The following is a 14,061-nucleotide window of genomic DNA, read 5'->3' as shown; positions in this document are numbered from 1 at the left end:
GGAGGTTTAGGTCTTAAGAAGAGCAGCACTGTAAACCGCACCGAATGATCTGATAGATGGCTATTTCAGTTCAAAGTCCCACGAATATGCAATGTCCCCTTAAGGCCGGTGAGCGCGTGCATTTTGTTTAAACATAAGACTTCAAATATACGAAGAAAGGCGAGAACATGTTTGGTGAGCGGCCTTATCACAACCATGAATGGCACATAACACACCCCATGCTCTATGTCACCACATACAGGGCAATACCAGTGTTGGAGAAAGAGGTCTTGCAGAGTTTATTCATCACTCTTCCCGCTTTGTTATTGGTTTAACACTCGTTTTGATTCTATAAACCGCTTTACATTAAGGCTGAGAATTTCTGTTGTATTTCGCATCACAGTCATAGGCTATGTTTATAGCTGCAGTGTCTGAAATAAAGCCCGCCGCGCTCGCCAAACAAAATCAGTGCTACCGCTCATCTGTGACATAGCATAGTTTGCAGTACATCTCTAACACTTGTCAAAAAGTTATCCTGATTCAAGCTATCACATTTGGAGGCATTCTGTGGCTCCTCAACCTGCTGTTCCAGCGAAACGTCAATGTTTCGGCATGTGCTCCACACAAGCTCACCCTGTAAGCGTTAGTGAGTACGTACCAATACTAAGCTGTGAGTTTCCTCTAATGGGTTTGGCGTGTTGTAGTTGTGATTTCTTCTCGCATTTTGTCACAAAATAACTCGCAAACGTGTTCATTTTTGTCACCGATCATATCCTGTAAATTGGTAGTCTTTTTTATCCCTGTATTGAAGATGATTAACTCAACGCAAGAGCTTTCGACTTATGCTGAAAACCTCGGAGCTGAAGGCATTCACTTCTGATATCATCTTCAAACAGCGCGCAGCGTGAACATCCCAGAAATACATCGAAACAAAAGGCTCGGATTAAATATTTAATAAAAGCTCATGGCCGCTCCATCATACGCATTATGACTGTGTTCTGTGAGTGCACTTGTGCCCCATGTCGCCTGTCGGGTGAGCGAAGTCGTACTAAAACATCCCTTCTTTTCCGTGAGATTCGCTGCCCGGTGCGTTGAGTGAGGTCTCCAGATTTTGCCGTCAGTTTTCGCCTGAACAGCATAACAGTGTCAAATTCGCAAATAAGTCGTCGGAAGGTAACACAAATAGACATGCTGTGTCTATCTTTCCCGCCCATCGGTGTGGTCCCGATAAAAGCTAGGCCATGCGTTACTCAACGGTGCAAATGTGTTCCTCGCACAATCAAGACTGTGGTGAGCCTGAAATGATCTACATGATCTACAGTGGTCTACAGTAGCAAAACATGATCAAAACACAGCAACATCTGCGCTTTCATATTTGTTCAATAGCGGACTCAGAAGATGCCCCTGGACGAGAATGAGAACCCTGCCAAAACTACCTCAGAGCGATACATCGCCACCGCTCTGATACCCATCTGGGTGGTCTTGGGATCCTCACCAGGTCGGTCATGATGACGAGTGCCTCCATCAGAACAGGGTTACACCGCACATGGCACGAATTTCACTGCATTGGTTGGAGGAGCATTTCCCTAGAACGCACATCGACTTAAAAGTGTCGTGCTATGACTTCCTACTCGCCCGACCTGTCGGCTATGGACACCATACTATGGAAGGGACCTCAATACCCACCCACGTGAACAATCCAGCGAACCTTCAGGAGGTCAAGGCCACCTTCGGACTTGAGATGCGACGCATCACCTTCGACAAGATCGAACACCGATCGACCACCTGCGGCAGGTTCAGCTGCTGCGCATCTTGGACCACCAGGGTGCCCATCTGGATCATCTTTTGTACTCCCTCACGATTTGCCGGATGTGTGATTTTTGATCACTGCTACAGTGTCGCTGACTGTGTTTTACCATGGCATTGACAGTCGAATACCACCACAGTCACGATTGTGCGACAGACACGCTCGTCATTCATAATGAGATCGTCGGTTAGCCTTTACCTGGGCCACCACGTGCTTCGCGCACTGTAGTCTATTTCTATCAGTTCCGATCTGTCTGTGCTATGTTATCAAAGAACCCTATCATTATTTTCAAACTGGCATAGCATATGAGGAAGTTGGCATGACAAGCATAACGTATATACCTGCTCACAGGATGATATTTGGTAAGAAATGGACATGATATTACCAATGTTTTGTTTAAGCACGTGCCCAGCGCAGCGACAGGTTTCAGACACAAATGGTCTGCATTTCGCGGACCAAGTTCCCCAGTTTTACTCAAATGCATTAGGGGCGGAGCTCTGTCGCTCGGTATAGTGCGGAGATGAAAGATATAGGTCTTCGAAAGATATGCGGATGGAAACAGCATGACCTATCTTTCATCAGATCTATCAGAGCTGTCGGATGTTGCAGGCAAGGTCAACGTTAGATAAGGTAAGCATGTTGCCGATCTATGCGTAGAAAAGCTGAAAACAGCTGCAGCACACTGCGATCATTATCACGCGAAAATTTCTCGCTTTTCTCGGTCCATATTTGCGACCGATTTATCCCGGGTGTGCTTTCGATAAAAGATCGGTCCGCGGAGACAAATATTCAGCCCACGAATGGATGTCGTGATGACAACGGCCTACTAATGAGTCGATGCCAGCTGTCTTTACATGGATGGGGGCGTGAGTTCTGGTTGACATACCACTTCCCTACGGTGATTTCTGCCCGATTTTTCCTTAATGCAGTTTGGGAATGGACATCCGTAGAGTATTGCTCAGAGAACTGGAGATGTACCTTTTATAACATCTGTATGTCATCCAGCATTTATCCACAAGCCATGATTACGAGCGAAGCCGGCAGCCGAGCGTTTGTTACTTAAACCATGATAGCCTGTTCAGCTCAAGGTGTTTCAGGGCGCGCCGACTGCAGAGGTCAGTTAAGGTCCAACAACATTTTCATCTTGGGCGGCCCATCGCGGCCCCGCTTAGCCGTCAACGCTTTAGAAGCTTTGATCTTCGCAGCCACAAGTCGCATCTTCTTGCAGCTATCAGGGACAAGAAGCACTATTCTTTGAAAACTGTGCTGCATAAAGCGTTGCGTACTGGTTTGCAAGATATTTTCCAAGACGTGATTTGCCTAAGACACTACAATTTGAACTAGCACACATGTGATCACCCTTACGTTCAAACATCAAAAAACCAAATTGCGCGGACCGAAACGAGGTCACGGTTAGAACGGACCAAAGCGAGGCCCTGACCTGGACGGAAGAAGCGAGACCCGATCAGGACGGGCCGAAGCGAGGTCCCCACCAGGACGGAACCTTACGAGGTTCTGACCAGGACGGAACCTTGTGAGATGCCAAGCAGGGCGAACCGAAACGAGGTGCCAAACAGAATGAACCGAAGTGAGGTCTCGATCAGGACGGACCGGCAGCAAGGTCTTGATCAGGACGGACCGGCAGCAAGGTCTCGATCAGGACGGACCGGCAGCAGGGTCTCGATCAGGACGGACCGAAGCGAGGTCTCGATCAGGACGGACCGGCAGCAAGGTCTCGATCAGGACGGACCGAAGCGAGGTCTCGATCAGGACGGACCGAAGCGAGGTCTCGATCAGGACGGACCGGCAGCAAGGTCTCGATCAGGACGGACCGGCAGCAAGGTCTCGATCAGGACGGACCGACAGCGCCGTGACAAGAGGCCAACACAGACGACGAGAGAGAGAGAGCGGACAACATTGGCATCAGTGTAGGATGCTGCTTGCATTCGGTCATGCGCTGTAATGCGTACACTGTGGATTCGCCTGTTTACGATGTTATCAGCGTTGTTGTCAAACCTCGGCAACCAGGGTAGATCAAGACGCGAAACCAATTGCGCGGTGTGGGCGAATGCGCTGCCGGCAATGCGATAGGCGATCTCAGCAGTATGGTACACTAGACCGCGATGCAGCCGTTGTCCACTTTTCCGAAACTAACCTTGAATACAATGCGCCGTGGTCTAAACAGGGGCATGTCAGGGCATAGAAAACTTCGTAGGCAAATAGCCAGCTTTGCGTTTTGTTTTGCTTGGGCAGTGGGCGCAGTAACATACGGAGGCTCGACGTTCAGCTCAGCCTCAGCTCAGTTGTCTGCGGCGGCTGCTGACTGACCAGCTGTCTTAGGCGGCTGCTGACAGGCCAGCTGTCTGAGGGACTGACACTGTTCAGCTCTCTGAGGTGGCTAATACTCCGACCAGCTGTCTGAGGTGGCTGCCGACTGGTGAATTGTCTGAGGTGGCTGATGACTGTCCAGCTCTCTGAGGTGGCTAATACTTTGACCAGCTGTCTGAGGCGGCTGCTCACTGGCCAGCTGTCCGAGGTGGCTGACAACTGTCCAGCTCTCTGAGGTGGCTAATACTCTGACCAGCTATCTGAGGTGGCTGCCGACTGGTGAGCTGCCTGAGGAAGCCGCTGACTGACCTGTACGCGCGCCTCGGTGAGCCCGGTGCGCGAGGCAATCTCCTCCCGCAGGAACACGTCCGGGTAGTGGGTGCGCGCAAAGTGACTCTCCAGAGCCGACATGGGCGGGCGTGAAGCGCGTGCGGTGTCGCTTCTGCTTCTGGCCTGCCGTCGGCTGGCTCTCCGTCAACGTCACGCGCGACTCCAGCGAGCCAGGTCCTCCAGCGAGTTCAGCCTCCTGTCAAGTTCAGGGTCAGATCAGGGCCTCGTGTGACTGCTGCGAGCCCAAGTTTCTCCAGCGGGTTTTAGGTCCCAACGTCCAAGTCCAGGGCACGTTCAGTGTGACGTGTGATTCCAGTGAGCCCGGATCCTCCATCACGCTCGGGTCTCTTACGAAGGCAAGAACCAGGCCGGTGTCTCGTGAGACTCTAGCCAGTCCAGGCCCTCCAGCGAGTTTCAAACTGTGTCGAGTCCGGGGTTTAGGTCAACTCCATGAGCGATTCAAGGTACTGTCAGCCGCCTGAGCCAGACCGCTGCCTGGTGGGTGCGCCCTTACTCCAGGTTGTTCAGGGTCCCCTGGTGGCCTGTACGGATGGTGGCAGTCAGAAGAGGGAGCGCGCGGTTTCGGCTACCTGCATCCGTTCAGTACTGTGCATAGACAGCATCAGGCCAGGTACGGGCATCTGAAGCAATTCCGGTGGCCTAGACATTAAGCAAGCTTGCTAAAAGGAATTATGGGTTCAAAGTTATTACGTTGAGTTATCGACCCTCAATATCCGAGGAGATAATGACTAAACGGCGTTATAGAACAAACATGGGTGTATTGTCTATACTCAGTTGCTTCAGTTGAAGCATCGAACATTGGCAATTGACATGTTAGAAAACTTTATGGAGTGGATCAGTCCGCGGGACGGGCGTGACCCGATCAGAAAAGTCAGGCAACGAACGGATTAGGACCACCCTAGATAACACCACAACAAGTGGCAACTAACAAATCGTATCAACAGTGTAAGAGGTTGTTACCAAGTCAATACGTATCATTCAGACAGGTGCCAAGGTAAACCAACCATGACTGATTGCTTACTAGTGGTTACCTAAAACACATAGTGAATTGCCATGTATTGCACTTCATTACCTTTATACTGCTTCATTATATATATTATATATATATATATATATATATATATATTCATACACCCACACCCACACCCCACACACGCACACACACGCACCCCCTCCCCCCACGCACGTATATATGTGTATATATATATACACATATATGTATATATATATATATATATATATATATATATATATATATATCTTGTAAGTTACTACCTTCAGTGATTTTTCATATGTTTACACCTGTGTGTTGGGACTTTGCATTTATATATAACCAAGCTGAAGCATGTACGAAAGCGCGCTAAAACAAAATGAAATACCTAGAGGCACTCTTGCTTTCCAATTCAAGTTGTCTTCCCGGAATTGTGCAGGCGTAAATGAAGCAGTCTCATCCCCGTGACTTTATCATAATGCATGGGGCCTCACGTCTCACCGATTGCCAGAGCCATTCCGAGGCGGACGCCTGTGTTAGGGTGTCGTGTAGGGTGCGGTGTTGGCGTGGCAGGGGCTAGAGCCAAAGGCCAACAGGTCCAGAATCGGGCGCCCTGACCACTATGCACCACCGCCGCTCCCCCTCCCCCGCGCAACGTTGTCCTGACCAAACGGCGTCCTAAATTGGAAGGTGCAACCAGTCACGTGTTTAGGTTTCGTATATTCTTTGGGAGCTTACATTTTCAATGTTTGTGCCAGCATCCAATGTGATACGGAAATTAAAACAAAAATAGGTAACAGCATTGAAAGCAACCACAAAGCGTGCGTTTTTTGAATGCCTTTCGCCCCGTAATTAAGTTTAATGAAGTGATGTTCGTGCCAACGACGTACGCAAAGAGGCACAACCGCGCTTTAGCCCTCGGAAAAACATGTTTTTTTCCTCGACTGCAAACAGCTTTTTTCCCGGCTTTCGAGCAGTGGGCAATGCGGCACGGTTCATATACTCAGCGACGGTTCCTGCTAATGGTGTCATTCACGCCAGGATGTCCTGGGGGATTGAGACCATGGATGATGGATGCTGTGGATCTCTATGGAAAGGCCACCCCTCCCCCACTTCGGCCAAGTATTTGTCTCGTCTCCCCAGTATGTCAGAATACCACTGAAAGTCGCCAAAATGCACCGAGACGGCACATGTCTTTATTTTGGGAAAATTTACGTAACCTCGGCGCACATTCCACGACAGTTCGTTTACGTTGGTGAGTTTCAGTATCCGCAGATAAAAGTATATGAGACTGAACTACATGGCAGCACTGTATGTCCTCGATTCGAAGAAATTCTATAGTTAATATTACCACCCTTCTCAGGGGAGAGGCCTCTACTCCCAGCTAGAAGGCATGTTTTGCCTCAAACAAATGGGAGGCGGCAAACGGGAAGTAAAAGTATGGATAGAGGGAGATACCGAGGAATGCTACAAGGCATGCCATGGACGCGGTTGAGCCATACTAGGCTACACGGATCTACCTGGGTAAATCATGGGCCCGGCCATCCACGGCCAGCCCGGGCCGGGCCGGCTGCCCGCACGGCCTTTACGGCAGCTCGAGCCTCGAAACCGCCCGCGGGCCGGGCGGGCGGACGGGCCGACCGACCGGATCTCACTGTGATACGCTTCGGCCAGCAGTGGGGTTAACCCTCTGCCAGGACGGGTGTCGGCAGGCCGCGGGGCACCACTGACCTGACCTGTCGGATGCCGCCGGTGGCGGCCGTCCAGGACGGGGGCCGGCCGGCCGCTGGCGGCGGGCCCACCACGCCGGGCGACGCCCGCCGCTGCGCCCGTCCCATAACCACCCAAATAAATTTGATCACACAACTCCCTACCGTGTTAGCCGTGCCTAATGGACGGCGAAAGCGCCTAATTAGAAGCACAGGCAGGCCAGCCAGGGCGCATACACACATACAAAGGGCTCCGTGGCGACAGTACTTACCAATGAGCTGGCCAGTGGACGGGTTAAGTTGCATACCACTCTTTGCCGAGTTTACAAGCATCGCGCCACTATTTGAGGACAATCAACAAGTAGGGCCCGAGTTATAAACTAAAGTTATGAAGCTATAACGCAAAATGATACGGCCCATCCGCCGCCCGGGCATCCCTAACCGACCATTACGCCCAAACCAATACCCTCGCCGCAGTGGCGCCGACCAATGGCAGAGCCGCACCGGCCGACGCTGGCCGCCGCCGGACCAATCAGCGCTCGGCGCCAGATGCGGCGACTCGGCCCCCGAGATTCCTTAAAGCCACAAGGAAATTGTATGACTCCATCACTGCGTCTGCAATGGCAGCTCGGCTAGGAAATTGAAAGAGGATGGCAGCATTACGGCGATCGTGGAGCAGCCTTGCCGGCAGTATCGGCTTCTACTGCAGACGTTTGTTTTCGAGAGACAAGTGCAATCTGCCCGAACTGCCGGCTGTGGTCCAATGGGCTGGCGCTGGAGTCAGGTCTCGCCCAAAATTGCTTCGCATGGTCTCTGGGAGCACAAAGTTCATGTCGCATATTGCCACGATCGAGGATTTGTTACGCAGAGAGGAGCGCCTCACAATCACTGGCTGTCCGTCGCACGACATCTTCTTATTCTCTACTGAGCTGGTTCAATTTAATAACAGGAGCATGTTGAGTGTAGCTTGGTAACTCAGATTTCCCTGCCATTTTACACAAATAAAGCGCGCAAGAAGCGCAACGGTTGCCGGCTGTTAGGATCTCCGGATTTTTCTTTAAGAAACCTTGAATTTAGTTAAAGTTAGGGCATTTTGCTTTCGTTACCAAAACGGGTGTTTCCTTCTGCTCTGAAATTGCTGTTTGGAAGAATAACCAGACTTCATGGAAACGTAAAATTGTGTCCAGCTGGCTAGGAAGGCAACATACCGTGAAAGCTGCAATCCGGTTTTGAAGATGAATTGAACTTTACTGATGTCATGGATGGTATACCATTGCGGCGGATTCGCCATCCCTAGTACCACAAAGAACAAGTAGCTGACTTCACTTTGCTGTATTATCACAGAGATCGCAACGAAAGCCTACATTTTCCGAGGAGAACATACATGTAATGTATGTGCTGTATACACTTGTGCCTGTAAGTACCCTTAGTTCGCTGATTTCTATTCATAGGCCATTTATAATGCAAGAAACGTACTAGGCACATATGTATGTACAACGAACATGGGCATAGGGCGATGCCGCCCAATCGCTGTGGTAGCGCATCGCGGGACTGAATGCTTGTGAAAGCTGAAAATAATATTTTAAGTGCGAAATAAGCGCTGTACACCATGCATTGGCAGATAAACTGCAAAACCTGAGAGGAGTACTGCCGAGCGATCAAGCTCATATTTAACGGGTAATGGGTGGGCTAAGGCATAGTCCCAGGGGTGGCGCGTAGGCCGGGTGGCATAATTCTTAACCGCAAACGGCTCTTCTGGCGACCATCATATGTCCTTCTCGATGCCAGCAGCATACAAATCGCCTCATAACGCGCCCCAGGGGACTCGAAAATGGCGAGGGTATATGTCATGGCCACGAATCTCACCCTGTGCAGCAAATAACTTCATTTACCAAACAAGAAAGCCATTGCGTCTGACGAGAGTCGTATTATTGTGGCACCGTTTCATGCTTACCTATGTAGTCAGACTAAGAAGACGGTGCATTATGCCAATCGCCAGACCACCCAACGGTCGTAGCATTTATGATCAGTATCTATTCGGTTTGATAATTTATGTCAAATGCTTGTATTCAACTTTTGGCTTTGATTTCTACTCGTTCTAAATGAAGACAGCTGAACGCTTGCAAGGGAGGTACTGTTGGGTTTTGAACAGGTCATGATCACCTTACTCGGTTCGTTTAGAGAAGCTGCCGTTTTGGGAAACTGGGGCCAAATAGACAGGTAGCATGCCCAGATAGGGTATGTTGGAGCTGGAGGATAACTTGCAGTTCCCACTTTTACCAAGCCTCTTGGATCATGAAACTTTGCCCATCGACACGTACGCATCTTTTCGATTCAACGCACGTGGATGAAGTGCTGATAAGTGGATGAAGTGCTGCAGGATGAGGTTAATGTTGATTTTTTCTTTGCCGCGGGAAAATGACCTGAATTATTGTGTGGCCTTTGGCATAGCGCAAACACATTTTCATAAACCAGGTCCGTTGCATATGGGTAGGTAAGTTACTCTTTAACATGATTCACTTGTTGTGCTGCCGTATGGACGCATAGTTTAAACAATGCGCGACGCGGAGACCACGCTACACCCATGCCTGCAGTGTACTGCCCGCGCGTGACGCACTCCAACTGAGCTGTGACGCGGTGGAGCCGCACGCTGAATGCTGTTGGGGAAGGAGTTTGCGTCAGTTCGTCCAATGTGATTTGACCTTATCATCATACTTCACGTCAGGCTTCGAAGTCATCAGGTCGCCACGCCGGTTTTTCAGCCCACCCAAGCCAACCTTTCACGCTCCGGCCATCCATTGTGTTCTACCGGCCCTGGTTGCTTAACAGCATTGACCCAATAAACGGGCATCACCAGGAGGTATTCAAATAGTAGGTCTCCGGCAGAAGGTCTTCAGAGCATAGGTCTTCTGGGCGTAGGTCTTCAGGGTGCATGCATTCCAGAAACAGGTCTTCCGAAAGCGGAGGTCTTCCCAGAAAAGGCGTTCACAACGGCAGGAGTGGTAGGTTTTCCGAGCCTAGACATACCGGGAATTTGTATATCAAGCAGTAGGTCTTCTGACCACTCGTCTTCCGAGTATGGGTATTCCGAAGGTAGATTTTTCGAACGTAGGTCTTCCGAGCGTAGGTTTTTGCAGCAGTGTTTCGAAGGTAAGATTAAGGAATGTATGAGTTACCGTGAAATTAGAGACATTCGAATTTTTCAAATGTGATATATTAAGAAAACGAAAATCATCAGGAAAGGTTCTGAACAATATCATTTTTGGAATAAGGCTGCCAGGCCAAGAAATGATGATGAATATAAGCTATGACAACGTTGCCAATCCTCACGCATATTGTTTTTGAGCGGCCATTGCGGCAATGTGCACACCTAATTGTGTGTGCACCATTGTTTGTTTTTTAGGAACAAATATTGCAGTGTTGGCGATGCCGCCTGTCGCAGTTATAAACTAGATACTGGATGATAACGACATGCAAGGAGCCCAGCCATGATGCTTCAGTTGCATTAAGCTGAGAATAATGACCCAAATGTCAATAAGTTCTAAGCATCCCGGTTCGTTGACTGATCTCACATACTGACAACAAAAATGTTATCAGTATGCAGTGTACAGCCTTGTCGTGCGCTGTCGCGTCTTAAGGCATACGTCTCACCTGCATTACGCCAGTATATCGGACAACATGCCCAGCATGTCTGGCATTCCGAGCGGGCAGCATTGGACGTCAATGAATCGGCCAGCGGCATTCCAGCGTTAGTACGCGTCCCCCGTTCCCGGCCAGCGGCCGGCGTAAAAAGCAAACGCGTCCGCCACGCGGGGTTGAAGGAATCCGAGCTAGCAGTCCCCAGTAATCCCCGTGTACGCTTAGTCTAATGAAACGGCGCCGCGGCCTCATATCGTTGGCTCCTGACGCCAATATCGCCGCCCGACTCCCTTTGAAAGCTAATAAAACTTCATCAATGGCAATTATGACATGGCCGACCGGCGTGGCGGCAGCAGCCGGCGGTCCGCCGGCCCGGTTCGGCATCCCGCCGGTAGCCATGGCAACCGGGCTGCGCAGCGCCAGCTGAGGGAGGGTGCGCTGCCTCTTGCCTGGCGTGGGTGGATGGAGACTCGTCGGGTCATGCGAGTGTGGGTTGTGGCAGGACGCCGTTTACCGGGCCATGTGGGCGGGCGTTTGATGCACAAGGGGGTCAGCGTTTATCACTGGACCCAGGTTGGAGCGGAGATAGAAATGGCGCCGCAAGCACACATCTGTATTTTTCATGTGGAAATGGATACGATGATCTTCAGTCGGATCAAATATCGCTAAGGTCAGCCAAAATAATTTCCCATTTAAGAAAAGTGGAATTGTATTAACCGCATTCGAAGCCTATTCCTATGCTATCCACCCTCATCTCCCGAGGGGGGGGGGGGAGGACAAACGCAGTGAAGTGCAATACGGGTCACTAGTGCAGATCTATGATGGATGTGTCTCATTCATATATCCAGTACCTCGATGCAGAGCTTTGAGCTCCGGACATTTCCCAAACACTTTATGTATGTTCAGATTTTGCGAAATAAGTGCAAAGAAACAGCCTCAAACCTATGCGGCACTTGCCATATTTCCTCTTGGCTATGCTAGCCCCTGCGAACAGGGACCCGCCAGCATTTCCGAGTAAACCGAGTGAGCTGTAGGAATTGAGATCCACAGTGTGATACGCCTTTCAATTACTGCCGCTTACTGACCAATTAGAGCGCCCCTCGGAGCGGCGCTGTGCTGTCCCCCGCGGCGACACGTGCCGCCGCCGACTGCACCCCAGCAGCTGCGTGCCCCGCGGTGTGATCCGCAAATAGCCAACGCGAAATAAACGTCCGTTGTAGGTACGGCTGTACTGGTATTAAACCTGGCAGGAAATAATGTTTTTGCAGAAGAAGATGACGTGACTAATTCTGAATAAAACATAAGGCAACGAAATGTTTTGTTTTATTGTCTTTGTGCGAGCTCAATAATTTTTGTTCACTCCAGGATTTACACATCTTGGAATAGCATCTGTACTATCACGACCACAAACAGGTACGCGCAGAGGAATGACCAGAAATGGGCAAATTCGTCATTCCATCGTCCTGCCACAGTTGCTTCATTCTCGCTTTACGTCGGACTTTATCCCCTCCCCCTCCCCCCCCCTCCCAGATGTTTAAGGTCACGTTGCTAGCAAACTAAGCCAAGTAAGCTAGCATCTCGGCGAAAACGGCATCAGAAACACTCTTGTCAAAAACATTGTATAGGTGTGAATGAGCAATGGCGAATGTGACCTTTGATGTATCAAAGCAAACCATAATGGCCGGATTAACACTTTTTACCGCTCTGATTACCCCAGGAACTAGGTAGACTACCACAACGCGGAAAACAGAGTGGAATAGCACCTAGGAGATTGTATGAAATGGGTCGATACTAGCGGAAATCAACATATGTGATCTGTCATATGGCATGCAGATCAATGGGGTGAAGGCTGTTGCACTGGCTCGTCCGGCTATATCAAGAACTAAATAAACCACATGAAATGATGAAAACAGCGTTATACAACCATTTTCATGCTGTAAGACATTGTCCATCAATGTTGAAGTAGTATGACCTTCAAATGTTTAATAAGCTCACAAAATGAAATATTTGACCTAGCTTCACCTTGGAAACGGCCAACCTGGCCTGAAAATTGCATTTTTAATAGGAATACGTGAAAAACGAGTATCATACGGGCACAACTGGAGGAGCGAAAAGTTCCCCTTGCGAAAATAGGAGGGGACATGTTCTCTGAGCCTCTACGCTCCCCAGTAGTTATACCCGTGCATTGTTGTCAAAGCTATCATACAAATTAAGCTAAGACATACTCAGCAGGTGTCACTTCGACACTGTTCGGAACACGCGTAAATGTCCCGTGTTTTAGTTGGTATGGTATTATGCAGCATCCCGGTGTTCTATGCATGGCGTTTTCCATCATATTCTGAGTTGATGCGTGGCGGGTGTGGCAGATTTTCACGTCAGATATTGAACAGATGTCACGGTTGCGTAAGTGTGGGGTTGCAAGTGACCTAGCAGAACAGCCAAACATGAGACTTGAGGGTACAGCCAAGATGGTTGTATTGACCTTTGCCCAAGAACGATCGCGATCCGAAGTAAATACGTTTGAAATTTGTCATAGATTCATATAACATACCCGCAATATATTATCTCTACCCACCTACAAGCATATCATATGTTGAGAAGGTGTGCTATGCACCCTGTCTTCACACTTAGAGCAAACCTAACGGTGGATAGCACCCATGCGTCGGTCTGCGATTGGCATTCAAGTTGCACCCATGCGATGGTGGTGACGGGTGGGCAGTGCATGTCAAGTAAGGTCCATTTAAAGTTGGGAGCGTCACCGTGTAGCTGAAATGTTCGGCTGATGTCAACATTTTTGCATGCGTCTTCAGTGTAGACATTAGCTCATTACCTACAGGGTTAATAGCGTCTTTTCTGCAAGCTCTCTGCGACTCAGCATGGGCACACCGGCCACCAAAAGGGCATCCATGTTTGCAGTCCTCTTATGGATAAAATAGCGTATGAATGTCATCTCACACAATTATTTCGGTGGGAGCAGATGCATTGCGATGCCGGAGCGCATCGCACGGACCGAACTACTCTTCCCATTCCCGTTTGACGAACAGTGTCCACGGGCGTCTCACGACTGGTGACAAAAGCCGCGTGAAAGCGCTGGTTCACTGTTTAAACACCGTCACAAAGGCGTGTCATCGATTCTGCGGGCGGCCGGGCGGCGGCGATGGCTTTCAGCGCGTCGCGCCGCTTCCGACGCGTCGACAAAGGCGCCCGGACGTCCGGCGCGGCGATCGGCTGCCGGCGCCGGCGGCCGCTATCGACCG

At 50.0% G+C, this 14,061-nt stretch overlaps 1 pseudogene; it reads right to left on the bottom strand.

Moving 5' to 3' along the window:
- LOC119102875 (homeobox protein orthopedia-like) overlaps positions 1–14,061 on the bottom strand; it is an 87,663-nt pseudogene that overhangs the window by 29,778 nt on the left and 43,824 nt on the right.

Source organism: Pollicipes pollicipes, unplaced genomic scaffold (genome assembly GCF_011947565.3).
Source record: "Pollicipes pollicipes isolate AB1234 unplaced genomic scaffold, Ppol_2.1 Scaffold_5724;HRSCAF=6776_pilon_pilon_pilon, whole genome shotgun sequence".
Lineage (NCBI taxonomy): Eukaryota > Metazoa > Arthropoda > Thecostraca > Pollicipedomorpha > Pollicipedidae > Pollicipes > Pollicipes pollicipes.
Note: the sequence above shows the minus strand (reverse complement) of the source record. Positions and strands in the feature narration are given on the sequence as shown.